Genomic DNA, 21,491 nt, shown 5'->3' on the forward strand with positions numbered 1-21,491 from the left:
AAAAAATATATATATAATATTATCCCTTGTATTCATTTTTCCAAATTATCCCCCCCCTCCCTCCACTCCTTCCCCCCGATGACAGGCAATCCCATACATTTTACATGTGTTACAATATAACCTAGATACAATATATGTGTGTAAATACCATTTTCTTGTTGCACATTAAGTATTAGATTCCGAAGGTATAAGTAACCTGGGTAGATAGACAGTAGTGCTAACAATTTACATTCACTTCCTGGTGTTCCTTCTCTGGGTGTAGTTATTTCTGTCCATCATTGATCAACTGGAAGTGAGTATCAACTGGAAGTGAGTGTGAATTTGTCACATGTTTATTTTGAACTAGGAATTTACTCTCTAAAATCCTTGAAGGAGAGATTTTCCTTGAACCCTGAACCTGTGGGACCCCGCCTGAGGGAAACAAGATAAACAGCTTCATTTTCTTATGTAGGTAGGGCTAGTGGAGTTGGGAGCTGGGGAATTCCAACCCTATTGAATTAAAGAGACTCATTCAATTCTATTCAAGTCAAGCTCAAACTCCACTCACTAACCCCCACTGAGAACTACCCTTGGCTTGTAACCAAGGCTTCTATTATAAAAAGAACCAATTTTTAATCCTCTCCTTGCAAAGGGCCTAACATCCATGCCATGACATGCTATGCTATGCCAAGGAAACCTCGGCCTGCTAAAATAATATTCTCTTTGAGCATTACACTTTCTTTATCTTCCTCATCTATTTCCCTTAACAAGACTTTATATCTCTCTGTTGAGACTTTGCCACTAAGGAATTCAGCATTTCTATTCATGTATAGCAAAGGCTGATTTCCCAATGCCTATAATAAATCTTTTTTTATAAATCTAGCTTTTCAGATTCATAAATTCCTTTACAAAGGATCTCTGCACTGCCAGGGATGGTTTCCAAAACTCCCTACCCATGCACCAAATCCCAAGGGGATTTAGGGGAGCCAAATCTCCTCATGTGGTTCCCTGAACCTGCCACTAACTCCCTGACTAATAGGAACCCTAATCTCATTTTGCTTCCCTGAATCTAATCTCATCATTTGGTTCCCTCCTGAACAGAACCCCAAAATCCAGACCTCATCATTTGGTGACTGAATGGAACCCCCAAAATCTGTACAAGGTTAAAAAAAAAAAAAAAGCCTTTCTTATTGCCTTTTTTCTAGTTCGTAGAATTCCATTACGGGGATTCCTGTGGTCTCTCTATCTCTAGACTTGTTGTCTACTCTACAGCTAGGACACTTGAACTTTGAGTCATCAGTCTCTGACAATTCTCCCTTGCTCAAGGAACATTTTGTTGCTCTTCTTCTCTAGAGAAGGGAGGAGTTATAGTATGAGGGACACTGTCTAGAGTCAGAAGAGGAGCTATTGAATTGAGAACACAAACTTTTTTTCATAGAAAGTCAAGGAATTCAATCTTTCTCGTGAATGCTGACTTCCCATTTGGTGGCCTTTCATGAAGTGTTTTTCCAGCTGAGGTAAGCCCATCACCCCACTCATTCTATGTTCTTGATACCCTATAAAAGAATGATGTATCCGATATTCAGGGCTGGATTCTTTGAGATGATAGTCTCAACCATGGATCCATTGGTCCTAGTAAATCTCTCCATTTAATAAATTCTGTATTGAATCCTCTCTAATCTCTATCTTGCTCAGTTTCTCCAGCATTACATTTTGGAGACCCCAGCGAGATGTAAGAAAATGAGCAGGATTAGAGATAAGAGACTTTCCAGCCTCTGCCTTGGGCCTGAGTGGCTGTGGATCTGAATTCTTGGCCTCAAGAGGCTGGCCCCCGCTGGATTTTTTTCCAGAGTCTCCAGGAAAGAAAGCAGTTTCCAGCTACAACAGCCTGATGGTAGACACCCCCATTTCGGCCACAGGAGAATAAGTCTGTCTGGGTATCTTTTGGGATACCATCTGGTACCTGTTCTAAAACCTGTTCTGTTCTGTATGCTAGCATCTGGATTCCCAGAATTATGAAATGCTGACAAACATAAATTCTGGGAGTGGGGTCTTCTGGACACAGGGGACTCTACCTGGGTGTCTTCTAAGATACATCTGTGTGCCAATTGGCACAATTATGGGCATTCCAGAGTATAAACCTAGTTGTCTTTTTTTTTTTCCTTAAGAAGCCATCTGGCTAAAAACAAAACAAAACAAAAACCCAGAAGCTCCATTTGGATTATGGGAGAGCAGACTGGAGCTGACAACATCCCTCAGGGCTATTCTTTCAAGATAGCCCCTGGTATGTGTTAAATGTTTTGACTGCTGCACAGTCTATGTGTGTTCTGTGTTCTGTGTGATTTGTTTGTTTTGCTAATTTAAGAGCTATGTTAAATTTAAGAATAATGATAAATGTTGCAACTGTACTTAGTATTATTCTGAACTCCAGCTGAAGAAGACATTTGATTAGGAATTTTAGGATGATTCTAAATTTCAGAAATAATTTTACTAGTTTACCTTTGCATGCCAAATTTGTTCTGAGCATTTTGGGCAGTTTTAAAATTGTGGAAAATAATTTTACTGTTGCCTATACAGGCTAGATTTAGTTATCTTTAAGTATAAGATCTTAAAAAGAACAATAGCTTGTTAAAGAAGTTTCGTTAACTTGACTGAAAGGGGTCATGTGCCTCTATACTTAGAGGTAAAGTAATTATAGGTATTTATAGGTATTATATAATTATAGGTAAAGTATGTAGCAAAAAGGATCTGATTTCTGAAGGCTTCAACTCTGGTTAAGTTGGAGCTTAGGAGAAGTCCATTGGGAGTAATGGCCACATGAGGCCAGAGGGAGAGAAAAAAAACTATGCTGTTTCATTATATGAAATGATAGGAAAAGCAGTTTTATATTATTGGGAATTTAAAGCTGTATTTAGTTTGGTTCAGAGTTCGTTATCTATATTACAACATTGTATGTTATACTTTAAATCCAGCTCTGCTGGAAAAGTGGGTTTTATGGAATCATCCCCCTCCTTCACTCCCTACCCCCCACTGCTCTCTTCTACTTCAGGTATAGAGCATCTAGTTATCCTGGAGTGAAGTTTAGTTCGACTTCCCTCTCCCATGCCTCTTTGGAGGTGGAATGGGAGGAAGGGCGGCCACGTGGAATCCTCTTCTCCCCCGCCCCAAACTGTGGTCCAGCCATTTTCTATCAAGTTGTAGCCATCTAGTTCTTGGCTAAAAGGAGCAAACTGATTCATATAAATATAAGGTTATGGTAAATATCTGTTTAGGATTTATCTGAAACTTTGGTTAATGGGATTTATTATTGGAGGTAAAATTTATTGGGTTTGTAGTTAGTATGTCACTGCAGTTTTTTTTTTTTTGTTTTGTTTTGTTTTTTGTCCTGTAACTGATTTCTACAGTCAGAACAAGAGTCAACAAGAAAATTGTTAATACAATTCAATTATGTCATACCTTTGCTATTTCCAATCTGGTTATATGTTATACCTGATTATCTGTAATCATTATACCCTAAATACTTGTTCATCTATCAGTTACTAGATATTGTGTCTGGATATTCAAGTTTTTTTTAAGGTTTATAACTAATGAGAGGCCACATCTTGTGGCAGTACTTGTGGACCAGTCTTTCTATCTCAGACTGTTCTAACTTTACTTTGTTAGATTTGTTTTTGTTTCTAGATTAGGTCAAATTACAGATATATTGACTTGCTTCTGGGACCTAGATCCGAGCTTTGATTGTCAGCACGCCACACTACACCCATCCCCCTCCCTGGATTGAGAATCTCTGCCCATCTTCAGCAGAAAGCAGTTTTTGAGAAAACCGTCACCCCTGCTCCTGATGTAATTTGGACTGATATGGGGGAGCGGGAAAGTGGCTGAATTGCTAAAACTATTACTGTGTTTAATTAAGACTTGTGATGGAAATTGTTAGTCTGTTATGTATCTGTATAGGAATTTTGATTCACTTGGGATTAATATGTGTAATGGTTATTTGACAATAACTTTCTGTAAGAAAAAAAAAAGGGAGGAAGGCATAGGAAATTGGGAAACTGGTGTATTTTCTTAAGCATTTCTGCACCACCTCCTATTTTACTAGTTCAGATTTAATTGGAAGCCATTTAAACAGTCCTTTATTCCTTGTTTAAGTTTACTGACTGATTTGCTGGTTATGCTTTAACTTTGAAATCCCTTATTCTGTTGGAATTTGCTTGGCAGACTCAGTTTGGGGGATTATTTTTTAGAAATAACCAGAAATCAGACACCTGTCCAGGGACTGGCAATCTCTCTGATCTGTTTCTCCACTCCTGTTACCCCAGTTCCTTAATTAGTATTTCAGCATACTTAAAAGGACTTTATAAAGTGTCAGGCCTCTAAGAGTTTGGGGTTTGCCTACCTTGGTCTAACTGCATAATCTGCTGAGAAATCTGATCCTTTCTGCAACCCTGTCTGTTCCCCTGGGCAGGGACAGCTGGAGTTACTCCCTTGGAGAAGGGTGCCCTTCTGAATGGGCAGCACAACTGTCTTGAGCCCAGAATCCATTTAGAGTTTTGATTTAGCATTATTTCTGCCTGCTTCCTGGTTTCTCTTTCTCATCTTCACTCCACCTCTTTCAGGAATTATTTTCTTCAGTGAACTTTGTACCTTCTTTTCCATTTGGCAAATTTTAATTTTTAAAAAGTTCTTCATTGAATTTTTGTGCTTTTTTATCTTATAGCCTATTTGGTTTTTTATGATGTTATTTTCTTCATTATCTTTTGTGACTTCTTTACCAAGTTGTTGACTCTTTTTTCATCACTTTAATTTCCCTTCCCAATTTTTTCTTCTACTTCTTTTACTTGATTTAAAAAAAAAAAAAAAGACTCTTCATATTTAATTAATTTTCCTCACTATTTTTCTAATCAATAGTACTTTTGCACAATTTCCAACATTCATATTTATAAGATTTTTTTGTTCCAAATTTTTCTCCCTCCCTCTCTTACTTTCCCCAATATAATATAGGTTAAAATATACATCCCTTTTAATGTATTTCCATATTTGTCATGTTATACAAGAAAAAAACAAACTAAAAGGGAAAAAACCACAAGAAGGAAAAAGCAAACATAGAACCAAACAAACAAAAAGGTGAAAATAGTATGTTTCAATCCACATTCTGTATGCAGATGACATTTTCATCCCATCTTACTTAATTTTTAAAATCCTTTTTGAGCTTTCCATAGCCTGAGACAAATTTATATTTTTTTTGCGGCTTGGATGCATGAATTTTCACTTTGTTATCTTCTTCTGAGTTTTTGATCTTTCTTGTTACCAAAGTAACTTTTTGTGGTCAGAATCTTTTTCTGTTGTTTGCTCATTTTTCTCGACTTTAAATTCTATGCTTAATGTGGGTATTTGCTTCTGAGGGGAAGATATACTGTCCAAAACTTCAAGTTTTTTGGTATAGCTGCTTTCAGAGGTAATTCTGGGGACCTCTAAGTTTTTGGCTTTTCCAAGTTGATATGATTTAAGGAGAGATTTATTACACTCCTATACTGTGCATGGGTTTGTTAGCAATCACAAGTACTCTTTTCTTTTCTTTGCTGAGGCAATTGTGGTTAAGTGACTTGCTCAGAGTCACACAGCTAAGAAGTATTAAGTATCTGAAGCTGGATTTGAACGCATGTTCTCCTGACTTCAGGGCCAGCACTCTATCCACTGTACCATCTAGCTGTACCAATAGGTACTCTTTTCAACTCTGAAGCTATACTAAAATCCATGCACCCCTGTGGTCACAATCCACCATGCTAGTGTTCCTCTCTGCACTGGGACTAAGACCCAGAACTGTGTCCCAGATCCAAGTATAAGCAATTCAACAGAATATTGTCCCTGGTGCCAACAAATGGACTTATGAAAATCTCCTTCTGATCTATTATCTCACCATCTATGGGCTGAGATCTGGAAGCCACTACTGTGCCACTGATGCAGTTGCCCCAAGGCTTGTTCCTGATTTGCTAGGGCCAGATCTGCACGGGCAAGGTCTGTGCTGGACTATGTTCCTTTCTCAACCTGATACAGCAGATCTTTCCTGCTGACCTTATAAGTTGTCTTGGGGTGGGAAATTGTTTTGCTCCATCTTTTTGTGAGTTCTGACACTATAAAATTTGTCTACAATCCTTATTTAAAAGTATTTGTAAGAGTTTAGGGGAGAACTTAGGCAAGTCTTGCATTTACTCAACCATCTTGGTTCTGCCTTCAAGACTCCAAGGCTATGGACTTTAAAAAATTCACAGAATTAAAATGAAACTCAGTTACCTAGTTAACTCATCCCTGTACACTAGTCTGTTATCCATCATTCTCTAAATTGACATGCTCCTTATCTTTCAAATTCTACACTGTCTCCTGAATTAGCCCAATCTATGTTTGGATAGCAATAATTGTTAGAAATTTTTTTATTCTAAAAGGAGTTTTCAATAAAATGATAAGCAGCATTTATCTAAAATCATCAGCAAGCATTATTTGTAATGGGGAGAAGCTAGAAGCATTCCTAATAAGGTGAGAGGTCTCTTGTCACCACTATCATTTATTGTACTCGAAATATTTGTTCTGGTAATAAGAGAAAAAGAAATAGAAGGAATTAGAGTAGGCGATTGAGGAAATAAAAACTATCTTTACAGATGATATAACTTAGAGAATACTAAAGAATCAACCAAAAAAACTATGAAATAACTAACTTTAACAAAGTTGCAGGATACAGAATAAAACCACATAAATCATCAACATTTCTATATGTTACCAACAAAGCCCAGCAGCAAGAGATAGAAAGGGAGATTCCATTTAAAATACTGTAGACATCTACATGCAAGACAAACCCAGGAACTATGTGAACACAATTACAAAATGCTTTTCACACAAATAAAGTTGGATCTAAATAATTGAAAAAATATTAATTTGTTTATGGATAGACTAAAAACAAAAATTCTGCCTAAATTAGTCTATTTTGTGCCATCTCAAAGTGTTGAAAAATTATTTTATACACATTTGGGGTTTTCTTAGCAAAGATATTGAAGTGGACCTTTTTCTTCTCCAGCTCATTTTATAGATGAGAAAACTAAAGCAAACAGCATTAAGTGATTTACCTAGGGTCATACAGCTAGCAAGTATGTAAGGGTAGATTTAAATTCAGGAAGATGAGTCTTCCTACTGCCAGAGTCTGAGCTTTATCCACTGCATCACCCAGCTGCTCCAATTTCTATTATTCAAATACAAAGTAAGAAATAGTAAAAGTTACTCATATTCAAGTTTCATGTCATGTTTCTCATACAATGACCTTTGATCTAATCTTTATCACTAAGCCATGTGATCCAAGAGTACAGCAATGATCAATTTCTTTCATACTTGGATCCTTAGATTAGAGAAAGATAAATGACAGAGTAGAAAGTGCTAATTAGAAGACCTGGGTTCAAATTGTTATCTTTCTCACTACCATAAGCAAGTAATTTAATTTCTCTGGAACACAATATAAAATGATGAGTTCAATGACCTCCAAGATTTCTTCTAAATCTGTACTGTTAGGATTCTTTTCAGTTCTAAGTCTTATTTTTTATCTTATGAAAAACCAATATGAATTAAATGAACATCTAAGTTAAAGATGATGTTTAAAGGAATGCAATTTTAACAATTTTGAGTACATCTAGTAATAGAAAATGCCAGTCATGGTTAGAAGTTCTTCTAAATATTCATTAATTAACATCAGGAATTAGTTGTAACCAGTTGTAACCAGGAATGACACTGTCTATTGTTTTTATCATATGGATCAGAAGTTAGAAGAATCTCAAAGGCCATCCAGCCCAAATACCTCAATTTCTTAGATAAGGAAATAAAGGCTAAGTGACTTGCTTCAGTGGAGCAAGATATTTTAATCCAGATGTTCTATGGTGCATGTATGGTGCACCATACATGAAAATAACTTAGTTCCTTAAATATGTTTGTATTTTTAATACTTTCATGGATTCTTTATCTCCTTAGTTCTTCCTCAATAAATCCAAATGAAAAACCTTTCCATGACTTCTCCACCATTAGATTCTCTCTCATCTCTTATAGGAAATTTACTCAAATACTGTAAAGGTCTTTCTCTGATGGTTATCAATAACAGTAGTTGAAATACTTCTTCCAGTCTCGCTGTTCTCCATAATGTCTTTTAAGCTACTTCCTTAATGCACTTTCTTTGGTTATATGCTACAGCTACTTATATCTCTCATGAGTACCTTCTGCTCTTTGTGTTCCAAGATTGATAACCAAAGTATCAAGAATATTGATGTAATTTTATCAGTGATGATGGAGTTGTGTGAGCAGTTTAGATTCACTGAAACTTCTTTATTTTCCAAATGCACTCCAGATAATATTTTTCTCATATTTATGTAATGCCCTGGGCCTCCTTCATATCTCTCGCCAACCTCCCCTCCAACTTACATTCCCCCCCTTACACGGCAAAGTTACTCCAAGCTCATAACCCTCTATGGGTTACACCCACTCAGAACGATAGTTCCCAAGTCCTCACCAATATGTATACCTTTTCCAGCTAACCAAAAGCCACATTTAATCTTAAACATCAAAGTAAACAAAGTAAGAAAATACTTCCTGATTCATAGGATACTCTTTCACAGTTAACTACATCAAAAATAAGGGAGATCATGCATACACAGAGTAGAGTGGATGGCACACACAAAAAGAACAATTTGACCAAGAAGACGCCATATGGCTAGTGCATAGAAACATCTGTACACACAGCAGCGAAACTCACACCAGCATTTCAAAATTGTGGATGCCTTCTGGCTAGATCATTCTGGTGCCTTTGCTGCCCCCTACCGGGCACAGTTAGTTCAATGCTCTCTGCTATGTATTGTCCTCCAGCTTCTTTCTGTTAGACTTAGGTGGCTGACTTGTGCTGTTATTTATTCTCTTCAAAGACAGCTGCTGCTCTATGCTAACATCTGTGATGTTCTGTTCTCTAAATTGTAATTGTTGTCTGTGAGCAGGTTTCTTTGGGGAGTTTTGGAGGCAGCCTTAGTTTCATTTCAGTTACAATAATCACCAAATGCAGCCAGGAGTTAAAGTCCGGATCCTTTATTGTGTCCTTCAAAATCCTGAATCTTTTTCTGGACCCTGTTAGCTTTCTTAGAGGCCTATGTCTCCAGCCAGCACAAATGTGGAAGTGGGAATGACTCTAGATTTAACCACTGTCTCCTCAATTCCACTCAGTACCTTGTTTCAAGTTCTGGCCCATAACATCTCCTTGTAGGATCAGATTAATCATACTGAATTAGATAATTATTGTCTCTATTCATTCCAGTGACTTAGCACCTTGTAAGAATCCTAACAAACATCTGCAGTGGTACAATGGCTTGAAAGTCTTTCCATGACAAAGATTAACTGATAGTCTTCTAATGCATAACTGAAGTATATTCGTCTACCAAGTGGCAACTAATGAAAGTCAACAGAAGTGCCTGAAACAAAATTAAATGTATTAAAAAAACCAACAAAACTGTTCATCTTCAGTCTCCTCTGACTTCTGTTTCTCATCTGAATTCTGACCTCAACTATTTTCTAGTTATTATACTACTAGATCCTAAAAGATCTTTCCTGTTTACCCTCAATTCTGGGTCCAATTCATTTACATATATTGATAGAAAAATCAAAATACTATCTGTCCCACATCAATCTCAGCAACATGCTTCTCATCTACTAGTATTTCCAAAAGGGTTATACTATATATTATATTTCAGGAGACTTTGTAGTATTCTGTTGCTTATTACAGTCTTCTCCAAATAGGAGTACTGGGAAACTTCACCATCAATAGAGAACTTTCCTTCTTTGGGATGGGAAGTTATATGTTGCATAGGATATCTTCCATGATACTAGCACATACTTGAAATGAGCATATACATATCCCTGCTTTATGCCTTTTTGAAATTTAACAGATCATCAAATAAAATCTTTATACTTGTCTCTTTATGGAGAGACATGTTTATTCAGAAAGGATCAAATGCAAGAGACACAGAAGTATCATACTTTCTTTTTTCTTACCTCTGTTTTGTTACTATAAAAGTGTGTTCTGCTAAAAGATGTACCTGCTATATATATTTTTTAAAAATCTTCTTGTTTTCCTATTTTTATCAGATACCTTTAATGTATTCACAAACCATTATGTTAAAGATTCTACAAAAGTGAAAAAAACAGGCATAGGATATCTTCTTGATAATCCCTTCTATTAGGGACAGCTAGGTGGTGCAGTGGAGAGAGCATCAGCCTTGAATTCAGGAGGACCCAAGTTCAAATCTGGTCTCAGACATTTAACACTTCCTAGCTGTGTGACCCTAGGCAAGTCACATAACCTCAGCCTCAAAAAAAAAAAAAAAAAAAAGATAATCCCTTCTAGTAGAACCATTGCTTGTGATCTTTTGCATTGTGGTAATCTTCCCTCCTTTGAGATAGTTTAAAATTTTGTTCCTTAAATGATAGCAGCTAGTCTTAATTACTTCAATTTCCTAAGTGCTGTTTCCATTCTCTCTTGTAATATATCAAATACTGAGATATTGGAGCCTCAATGTGATAGTTCCCTTTATCACATGAAAATAAATCACTTTAAAAGTAGCATCATATAAATGGTCAAAGGATATGAACAATTTTCAGATGAAGAAATTGAAACTACTTCAAGGTGTTCTAAATCATTATTGATCAGGAAAATGAAAATTAAGATACTACTACACACCTCATAGATTGGCTAAGATGACAGGGAAAAAATAATAACAAATGTTGGAGAGGCTGTGGAAAAACTGGGAACTGTAAATGGATCCAATCATTCTGGAGAGCAACTTAAAACTATACTCAAAAAGTTATCAAACTGTGCATACTCTTTGATCCAGCAGTGTTACTATGGGGCTTGTCTCCCAAAGAGATATTAAAGGAATGAAAGGGACCCACATGTGCAAAAATGTTTGTGGCAGCCCTTTTTGTAGTGGCAAGAAACTGGAAATTGAATGGATGTCCATCAATTGGAGAATGGCTAAATAAATTATGGTATATGAAGGTTATAGAATATTATTGTTCTGTAAGAAATGACAAACAAGACGATTTCAGAGAGGTCAGGAGAGACTTACATAAACTGATGCTAAGTGAAATGAGCAGTACAGTAGATTATGAACAGCAACAATAAAATTATACAATAATCAATTCTGATGGACATGGTTCTCTTCAACAATGAGATGCTTCAAACCACTTCCAATTGTTCATTGATGAAGAGAGCCATTTACACTCAGAGAGAGGACTATGGGAACTGAGTGTGGTCCACAACTTAGCATTTTCACTCTTTTTGTTGTTGTTTGTTTGCATTTTATTTTGCTTCTCTTTTTTCTAGTGGGGCAGGATAATTGTATAAATCTGTGTGCATATATTGGATTTAACATATATTTCTACCATTTTTAACATATATTGGACTACTTGCCATCTAGGAGAAGGTGTGGAGAAGAGGGAAATTTGGAACACAGGGTTTTGCAAGGGCTAATGTTGAAGAATTGTCCACACATGTTTTTAAAAATAAAAAGCTTTAATAAAAAAAATACCATCACATAAGTTCCCATTTTTCATATATTTTTCTTCTTTCTTCCATTTCTAATGTTCTAAGAATGATCTGATTCAGCTGAATGTCACACTAAAATCTCTTCAGGTCCATTTCCTCCCTGTTTTATGAAGATTTACTTAAATTACTCTACCCTTCGTCACTGAGATATTTTTCAAATGAACTTGTACTTCAACTAGTTTTATTGCTCTTTTCCTGCCAAATGTTTTCACTTGGCAAGCAAATGGTCACTCTCCTTTTACTATCACTGTAGAAGTGAAGGGAGACATGAAGGACTAATGGCTATTTTTTACTGCTATACATTTAATTGTTTATCATGAGCAATAAAAAGTATTGATCAACCTTATGGTGATGAAATAATTTTCTTCACTACTATCTTTCTTTGTCTGAGAATATTTTTAATGGCAATGTGAAAGTGTATGAGAGAAATACATGAGTATTTATTTCCAGGTTAAGAAAAGAACATCTGGTATTAATGACAAGTATTCATCCTGGCATCACTTTGATCAAAAGAGCAGGAAAAAATAGGTAACATTTGCAAAAATCTTAAACAACTAATTTGCTTAAAAAGCTTTTTTGGAGATAAACCATAACTTTAGAGTTGAATGTATCTTAGTGATCATCTACTCCAAAATATTTAAATATTTAATATTTAAGATTCATTTTGTAGATGAGGAAATGGGGTCCTAGAAAGGTTAATTAACGTTTTAAGAATCAGAAATATTGAGTAGGGAAAGGGAAAGCCTTCATTCTGGAAGCTACAGTGAGAACCTATGTGATATCTCTGCTCTTGACATAACATCTTCTCTTGCCTACTATCACTACCTTATACCCTTTAAAAAACCCTTAATATCTGAATTCTCCCATGCTATTATTCCCTATCCTGAAAATCTCTTTAATATAGAAACTCTTTCTAGGTCCTAGGTCTGGGAATATTCATCCATCCATACTCTATAACAAGATATATACCAGGTTCATTGATAGAAAAAACCTGAGCTTCCAATAAAAAGAAATGTGATCCCCAGTTCTCATAGATACTGTTCACCACTTTTATCCTTGTATTCATAGAAATAATTCTATTATTACCTCTAATCTGGCATTCCCCAAATGGTGACTGTGGTGGTTTAAAAAAATATGACAAAAAAAATTTTTAAAGTAAAAATATAAATTTGAGTACAGAGAAGATCCTTTATTTCTACACAGAAAAGGAAATGCTAAGCACAAATGATTTGAACAGAATCTAGTAGTTTATTACTATGTGCAGTTCACTGAGAAAGTAGTATTCACATGAGGCAGGGTTTTTTTTTGTTTTTTGTTTTTTTTCCAAGATTGCCTGCATGCTCTGTTGCCCTGAGGATGCTGCTGAAACTTGCTGGCGGAGGACATTTTTGAAGCCATCAAGTCTCTAGATAATTCTAGTTTTCACAAGGCACTCTACTATAGGAAAGAAAAACTTACCACCTCATCTTTTTTTCTTCCCTTTATCTCCACTTCTGACACCCAAGCCACTCACATTCCATCCAGAATGACCAGTTGGCAGAAAACCCTTATCAATGGGATCACCATCCGATATTCTACCTTCCCTTTGTCCATTTCCTTGACACTGGACCTTATCACAGTGGTGGATTGTCTAACCACACCATCTACTTTCCTCCCCTTTATATCTTTTCCAAATCCAAGACTATTTAGACCCTGTTTCCTGCTGGTCAGGAAAAGTAATATGATTACTTAAAACTCTTTAATGAGATGAATGTAACAACTTTAATCCTCTCCATGAAATTGAATGCAGTCTTTATCATCTACCCTGCCACTGTGTCCTAAAGTCTTCTAAGCCTTACTTTAAATAGTTTTGATAACTTAGATATCGCCATAATTGGTTTACTTTGTAATGCTACGCGTTTTATTTAATTCTTTCAAAAACATTCTTCTGAGAATAGGTTTCACCATACTGATAAAGAGATATGATATAAAGATTAAAAACTCACAACTTACAGACTTTCATGTACCATAACATAAGCTACTTTTTGTTTTGTTTTTGCTGAGGCAATCAGGAGTAACTTAACCAGGGTCACACAGCTAGGAAGTATTAAGTGTCTGAGGCCACATTTGAACTCAGGTCCTGCTGACTTCAGGCACCATCTAGCTGCCCCATGAGCTACTTTTTAAAAGCCTAAGGCCCTCCTATCCTCACTATTTGTTATGCCCTCAGAACTTTGAGGCCTTTCCATTCACCTGGAAACTGAAATTAAATGTTTCCCCAATAAGAACGTGTTTTTTAAAAGTAAAGATGTCTTGATGAGGTTTAGGTTTTGGGGTTGTAATGCTGGAGAAATTGAGCAAGATAGAGATTAGAGAACAATTTAATCATTTATTTAATGGAGAGATTTACTGGGACCAAATGGATCCATGGTTTGGTGCCAGGGCTGAATGAGACTATTGTCTCAAAGAATCCAGCCCTGAATGTCAGATACAAGATTCTTTTATAGGGTAACAAGAACAATGACATAATGGGGGGAGACATGTAGAATGACATAATTGGAGGTAATGGAGAGGCTCCTGATAGTCTAATGATGTCTAAAATGGATAGAGACCTTTATCATTACATTACAGGGAATGGTTATAACCTGAGGCAGAGTAACTGAATAGGACAATTAGGGAAACTGGGTCAGGACATTAAAAGGGAACTGTGGCATAACATAGTCAGGAAACCAAATTATGAGGTCTAGATTTAGGGAACCAAAATGAGATTAGGATTTCTGGTGGTTGGGAGTTAAATGATAAGGCCTAGTGGTAGGTTTGAGGTTCAGGGAACCAAATGGAGAGAGCTTAGCTCTCCTAAACCCCCTTGGGATTTGGCACAAGGGTAGAGAACTTCGGGGAACCCTCTTTTGGTGGCACAGAGATCCCGAAAAAACTAGATTGATAAAAGGTTTATTAGAGGCATTAGGAAGTCAGCCTTTATGATGCAAGAATAGAAAGGCTGAAGTCTCATTAGGGAAATGGGTGAGGATAAAGAGAGGGCAACACTGGAAGACAATATTATTCCAGTGGGCAGAGGTTTCCTTGGCATAGCAAGCATGGCATAGCTGGCACGTCAGGACCTCTGCAAAGAAATGAGTTTTTAATTGCCATTTTTATAAGGAAGTCTTTGGCAACATTCCAAGGCCTGCTTCCCCTCTCAATGAAGCTGGTAGGTGGAGATTAATTGAATAGAAGATCTTTATTTGAATGGGACTGGAATTCTTTTAGCTCAGGACTGAACCAACCCCACCTAGATAACAGAATGAAGCTGTTTATCTTGTTTCCTTGTGGGGTAGGGTCCCACAGACACAGGGTTCAAGGAGAATATCTTCTTCAAGGAGTTTTAGAGTTTCAGTCTTTTTCTTTTTGTATCTCCAGTACTTAACATAGTACTTAGCCCATAGTAAGCACTTGATAAACATTTTTCATTCACTCAAATAAGCAAACAAAAGAATACACAAAAGGGAAGTTGTTCAATGTTATTGTATGAGATAGAAAGATGAATTTACAAGATAAATATTGTATGAATTCTCCCCTTTTTTGTTATTTCCCTGTTTCCTGCATATGCAGACATATTTACTTAACATTAGTCAGTGACATTTATCAATATTTGACATTTATCACTATTTAGTCTAACTTGACCACTGTTGGCTCCATTATGTAAAAGCCTGAAGGCCTAAGCTAGAAACCTTCCATTCCAATCTCTCCAGATAGCAACAACCAATTAGATGCCCCCCCTTCAATGCTCTCTTACTTGTGATGTAATCTCTTGTAACAAAATTGATAAAAGCTGTGTATATTCACTAAATATAATCTTTAGCTTTCCTGCTGTGAATACTTTCACTTCTCTTTATCTCTCACAGCTGGACTGCCCGACTCTCATGAGATGCTATAATAAACGCTCTTTCTGCTTTCTACTTTGAGTGATCTCTGAGTAGTCATTTTGGATAAGGGTCTTCCTATCCCATCATGAAAGAGAAAAGGAAGATTGTATATAAAACTGCAGATTTATTATAAAGCCCTTTTTTTCCTCCTTTAAAGTATATAAGCAGAATCTATAGTTCTCAAAACTGTCCTGCTTGTCTGCACTTTTTAAAATCCTTCAGACTCTTACTTGGCATGGTGAACCTGAGAAAGCATAACTCTAATATTCCTTCTTTCTATGTGCTATCAATTTTTTCCTACTCTTAGGTGATTGAGACTGTAATTGGCCAAAACCTCATGTGCTTCCAGTGACCAGGAGAGTGAGCTGTCAGAAGTCTGAGATCTAAAGGCCATGACAGGATTTTCCAGAAGCCAGATAATAAATGAGTTCTGAGTGACCTGTCCAGTCCAGTCAAGTCCAGTAGAGCACAGAGGCAGACTCATTCATGCATCAGCCAAGCTGAATTTTGAAGTCGAACTTGATAGAACAAATACTATGCAGGAATTATAAGTCCAAGCATGCTCTCCCAAAAGATTGAGTTAGCACAGTGTATCCTCCAGGTGTTAAGATTAAATATATTTATGTTTTTCCTATATCTTCAAAGAAAATTATCTTTCCCAATCTTTAATTTATATTAATTGGTTAAATGGGACTAAGGCATTAATTGCTAGGGGCTAACAGTGGGGAAAATATACCAGAATGGAGTTTGGAGTCAATGCTGTTAGAGAAAGCCATATACAATTCCTCAGATCTACCTGAAATGGGATACTTTGAACTTTGCCTCAATACCCCACCTAAGGCAAATAGGATAACCAGCTTCATTCTGTTATCCTGAGAGACCACTCCCATTGATAACACTCACTACTGATTAAGTTTTCTATAAAAGTAAACATACCTATTCACTTCCAAAATTCTCCATTGTTTCAATTGTCCCAAGTTCTAGGATCTGCCCATAAAACTAAGTACCCTCAACAAACCTCTTTACAAAATCTCCTGATTTTTTTGTCCACTAAGAGTCTCTTTCTTAGTGATATTCAGAAATAAACTTTCCTATTCTGTGCCAGAGATAACTCAGGTTAGTGAATTCTTGTCACAAGAATGTGCTTCGCTCTACCTCTCTTATTTTCCTCCTCCAAGCCCAGGCTCGAATCTCATCATTTGGTGCCCCATTACGTCTGACAGAGCCTGGACAAGCAGGCCCCTGCCTCTGATCCCATCTATAGCAGTAGGCAGCCAAAAATATGGAATAATTTGGATGCTTGGAGTTCTTATGCTCAAGCAGAGCTTTTTTCCTGGAGACGCTCATGAAGGAAAACTCCTGAGAATTGACAAAGTTTTTGTCATAGCTTTCTCTCTCTTAGAGAGGCCTATAAAGAATGAAAAAGCTATAGAATCAGGGAGCTTGAGATTTGGGGCCTGTGGCAAAAATGGGACAATTTATTTCCTCTATCCCTAAAGATTCACCTTTAGGCTGTCTCTTTAAAAACAGGGACAAATTCCGCTTAGATCTCAAGACTAAAAATCTCTTTTATTTTTGCAATACTGCCTGGCCTAAATATCTCTTAAACAACTAGTAAAAATGACCAATTCATGGCTTAATAAATTGCAACACTATTAAAGAACTGAACTTATTTTGCAGGAGACAAGGGAAATGACTTCAGTCATTCCTTATATTCAGGCATTCATGGCTCTGTCACAGGATCCTAAATTAAGATTAAATTGCAGAATGTTGAGTTTAATGGAGAGGAATTAGAGGTAGAAACCAACCTTTTAAATGATCCCCTCTTTTCCACTCCTTTAGGGGCACAAAAAGCATCTGCCCCCTCTCCCCCCACCAGCCCTCAGCAGATCACTTGTACTCCAGAATCACCTTATCAAAAAGAGGACCTTGGGTCCCAGGATAGGAGTTGAGTTCTGGGATTACCCAGCCCCCTACTTCTTAGCCCTTCTTATACCAGAAGTAGGATCCCTTTTTCCTCAACTGGATCTCTACAGCCTCCCTCTGAAGCCAGCCAGCCCCAATGTCTATGCCCTTCTCTAATTGAGAATGGGATTCCTCTTTCTCCTCCCCAGGAGCCTAATTCAGCCACAGCTGCTAATTAGGACCCTGATTTGGCTACTTTTAAACTCTTCCCCTTGAGGAAAGTTGTTGACCTTCCAGGGGGATCACTTAGAGTTCAGGTGCCCTTTTCCATGTCGGATCTCTCCCAAATTAATGAGAAACTGGGCAGATACTCTGAGGACCCCATTGAGTATATTGAGGGATTTAAAGTCATTACTCTTCAATATGGTCTTTCCTGGGGGGATAATAATATCATTACCTCCTCTTGTTGTACCATAGAGGAGAAAAGAAGGCTCTGGGATCTGGCCCAGAAGTTTGGGGATGATGTGGCTGCCTCCTCCCCTGCTAGATACCAACCAGGAGCCATAGCCATGCCAATTAAGACCCCTCATGGAACCACCAGGAGGGAAGCAGGGGCAGAGAGAGGAGAGATCATCTACTAACTTGCCTCATTGAGGGCATGAGGAAGGGAGTTAAAAAGCAGGTTAATTACGACAAACCTAGGGAGACTACTCAAGCAACTGAGGAGAATCCTGCCCTCTTTCAAGGGCTCCTTGTAGAGGTTCTGAGGAAATATATTAATCTCGACCCCACTTCTCCAGAGGGGACCACTGTCCTTGGCTTGCATCTTATCAACCAATCTGCCCCAGACATAAGATGGAAGTTACAGAAATTAGTTTTGGGACCCCAGACTCCTATGACTCAATTATTAGAAGTTGCTTTTGGTGTGTTCAATAATAGAGACCAAGCAGCAGCAGAGGAGGAGGATTGCAGGGCCCGAGCAAGAAACAAAGAGCAGGCTCAACTTTTAGCTGCCACTATTTCCAAAGAGCATAGGGGTTCATGCTGTAGGTGTAAAAGACAGGGTCATTGGACAGAAAAATGCTCTCGGGGAAAAAAGACCTCAGCCTTTGCCCTGAATGAAACAAGGAAGGGCACTGGAGGAGGAACTGCCCAGAGAGGGGTAAAGCCACCACCTCAAATCTCACACTCTGGTCTCCTCAGGACCAAGAGTGATGGTGCTTGAGATTCGGCCAGGCACCCCCTAACTCCATCACTGCTGCTGAACCCAGGGTCACTTTGGACATAGCAGGTAAGCTCATCTAGTTTCTTTTTGATATGGAAGCCTCTTTTTTGGTTGTGGCACTCTGGTCCCACTTGTCCATCCCCCCCATAAGGTAATGGGAATTGAGGGGAAGCCCCAGAACTGCTTGGAAACCCTCCCCTGCCTTGACGGTTCAGGGACCTATTGTTTTCACATACATTCCTAATTATTCCTTCCTGTCCCACTCCATAATTGGGGCAAGACTTGATGGTGAAGCTGGGGGTCCAATTCTCTCTGCTCAAACCTCCAAATGATCTTTTTGTGCACCTTTCAAGATCTACTCACATTCCCTATGAAATCTTGGAGGATATTGACTCCTTAGTGTGGGATCAAGGCATTCCTGCTAGTCCAGCTCTCATTAAGCTGCAGGATCCTAGTGTATTTCCGCGTAGATGCAAATATCCTATTAAACAGGAAGACAGAATGGGATTACAACCTTTGATTGAAAAGTTCCATAAATTTAAACTCCTGATTCCCTGCCAGTCTCCTTGCAATACTCCGATTCTTTCTGTTAGAAAATCAAATGGAAACTACTGCATGGTGCAGGATCTCAGGGCAATTAATGAAGAGGTCATTCCAGTCCATCATACAGTGCCCAATTCATATACCATCCTCACCCAGATTCCTGAAAATATACAATGGTTTTCATCCTGGACCTTAAAGATGCCTTTTTCGGCATTCCTTTACATCAGGACTCCCAATTTCTCTTTGCTTTCAATGGGCTAAGCTAGGAGAACACCCTCACCAATTAACCTGGACTGTTCTACCTCAAGGCTTTTGGGATAGTCCACACCTAAAGAGGTGAGAGACTTTGAGCTACCCAGCAGCAGCCTTATCCAATATATGGACGATATTTTGCTCTGAAGCCCCACCATAGAGGAATCCTAAAAGCATCCACAAAGACCCTAAATTTTCTAGCCTTGAGAGGCTAAAGAGTCTCCTTACCAAAGGCCCACATTGCCTGCTAGTCTGTGAAATATTTGGGCCACAATCTCATCCCTACCTCTCACTCTGAGGAGAGAGAGGAGGCCCTGCCTCAAAGAAGCAGCTACATACCTTTTTAGGCATGGCTGGCTTCTGCAGGATCTGGATTCCTAATTTTGGGATTATTGCCAAACCTCTCTATGACTCTACTCAAGGTCCTAATAACCTTCCTCTTGAATGGGGACCTGATCATGCCAAGGCTTTTAAGACCCTGAAAGCCAACCAACCTCTGCCCCTGCCCTTTCTCTCCCTGATTTACAGAAATCTTTCAGCCTGTGTGTGGATGAGAGGCATGGGCAGGCTGTGGGAGTCCTTACTCAGCCTCTAGGACCTAATCCCAAGCCTGTGGCTTATTTCTCAAAGAAGCTGGACTCAGTTTCCCTAGGATGGCCTTCCAGTCTCAGAGCAGTAGCAGCCACAGCCCTGTTAATTGAGGAAGCCTCCAAATTGACTTTAAGTCATTAGAGGTTTTAACCCCCCACAGAGTTCAAAGCATTCTAGAAGCCGAAGGACACCAGTGGCTCTCCAGTGGGAGGCTTACTAGGTATCAAGCCCTCCTGCTAGATACCCCTGACCTGACTCACAAAGTCTGGCACACTTTAAATCCTGCCACTCTTCTCCCTGACATCTCTCAACCGGGAGAGACTGTCCATAATTACAAGGAAGTTATAGATTCTGTCAACTCCAGCAGATCTGACTTAAGGGAGATCCCCCTTGAGAACCCAGATAAGGAGTGGTTTACAGATGGATCTAGCTTTCTTGAAAATGGGGAGAGAAAAGCAGGTTATTCACTGATGTCTCTTCATATCACCCTGGAGACTCCTGGGACTTATGATCAGAAGGCTGAGCTCATAGCCCTAACCTAATCTTTAGAACTGGAGAAGGGGATGAAAGTCAATATCTATACTGATTCCAAATATGCTTTTCATATCTTGCATGCTAATGGAGCTATTTGAAAGGAAAAGGGCTTGTTAACAGCAAAAACTCTCCCATTAAACGTGTGGAAGAAATTCTGCATCTATTGCAAGCTGTCTCTGAACCCAGAGAAGTCTCTGTCATATTCTGTAAAGGACATCAGAAGGGAGATTCTCTTTAAGCTTGCAGATTCAGCTGCGAAAGCTGTTGCTCTTTCACCATTGACCTTTAATTCCCAAGCTGCCTGAGTCTTTTGTTCCTTACTATAGCTCACATGAAAAAGCTCTTGCAGTGGAATGGGTACACTCTTTCTCCCTCTGGTTGGTTTCAAACGCCTTTAGACTACCTCTTAATCCCAGAGGCAAGTCAATGGAAACTGATCTATGTTCTGCACCAGGCCCCATACCTGGGGAGAAATGCTCTCCAATCCCTGGTGAAACGCATTTTCACTGGCCACAAGCTGGGAGACACAAACAAGTCTGCCAGGCCTGCCCAATTTGTGCCCAAATGAATCCTGAGGGAGCTGTTAAGCGCCCATCTCTCCTGAAGCCAGTTCAGAGGAGAGTCACATACCCTGGGGAGGATTGGCAACTAGACTTCACAAATATGCCCCTTTGTAGACCCATGAGGCATCAAAGTGCCTGCTGAACAAGATCATATCTCGTTTTGGCTTGCCCAGCTCTTTACAGAATGATAACGGGCTGGCCTTCATCTCTCAGGTAACTCAAGCTGTATCCAGAGCGCTTAAAATCACTTACCACCTCCACTCTGCCTGGCATCCCCAGGCTTCTTAGAAGGTGGAGAAAATGAAGCATACCCTCAAGCAAGTCCTCACTAAATTGTGCTTAGAGACTCTGGGAGGATTAGATAAAAAATCTCCCATTAG

At 38.5% G+C, this 21,491-nt stretch overlaps 1 protein-coding gene and 1 long non-coding RNA gene across 3 annotated transcripts in view; both read left to right on the forward strand.

Annotated features, from left to right (window-relative positions):
- The window catches only part of SGMS2 (sphingomyelin synthase 2), a 245,375-nt gene that overhangs the window by 69,904 nt on the left and 153,980 nt on the right, over window positions 1–21,491 (forward strand). The window lies entirely within an intron of this gene.
- On the forward strand, window positions 198–12,598 carry LOC141545524 (uncharacterized). Of its 2 annotated transcripts, none has more exons than XR_012483053.1 (3): window positions 198–1,496; window positions 2,148–2,263; window positions 3,643–12,598. It is a non-coding gene; the product is annotated as an uncharacterized LOC141545524 (long non-coding RNA). The 2 variants fall into 2 exon arrangements; XR_012483052.1 differs by having other exon boundaries at window positions 3,661–12,598.

Source organism: Sminthopsis crassicaudata, chromosome 6 (assembly GCF_048593235.1).
Source record: "Sminthopsis crassicaudata isolate SCR6 chromosome 6, ASM4859323v1, whole genome shotgun sequence".
Classification (NCBI taxonomy): domain Eukaryota; kingdom Metazoa; phylum Chordata; class Mammalia; order Dasyuromorphia; family Dasyuridae; genus Sminthopsis; species Sminthopsis crassicaudata.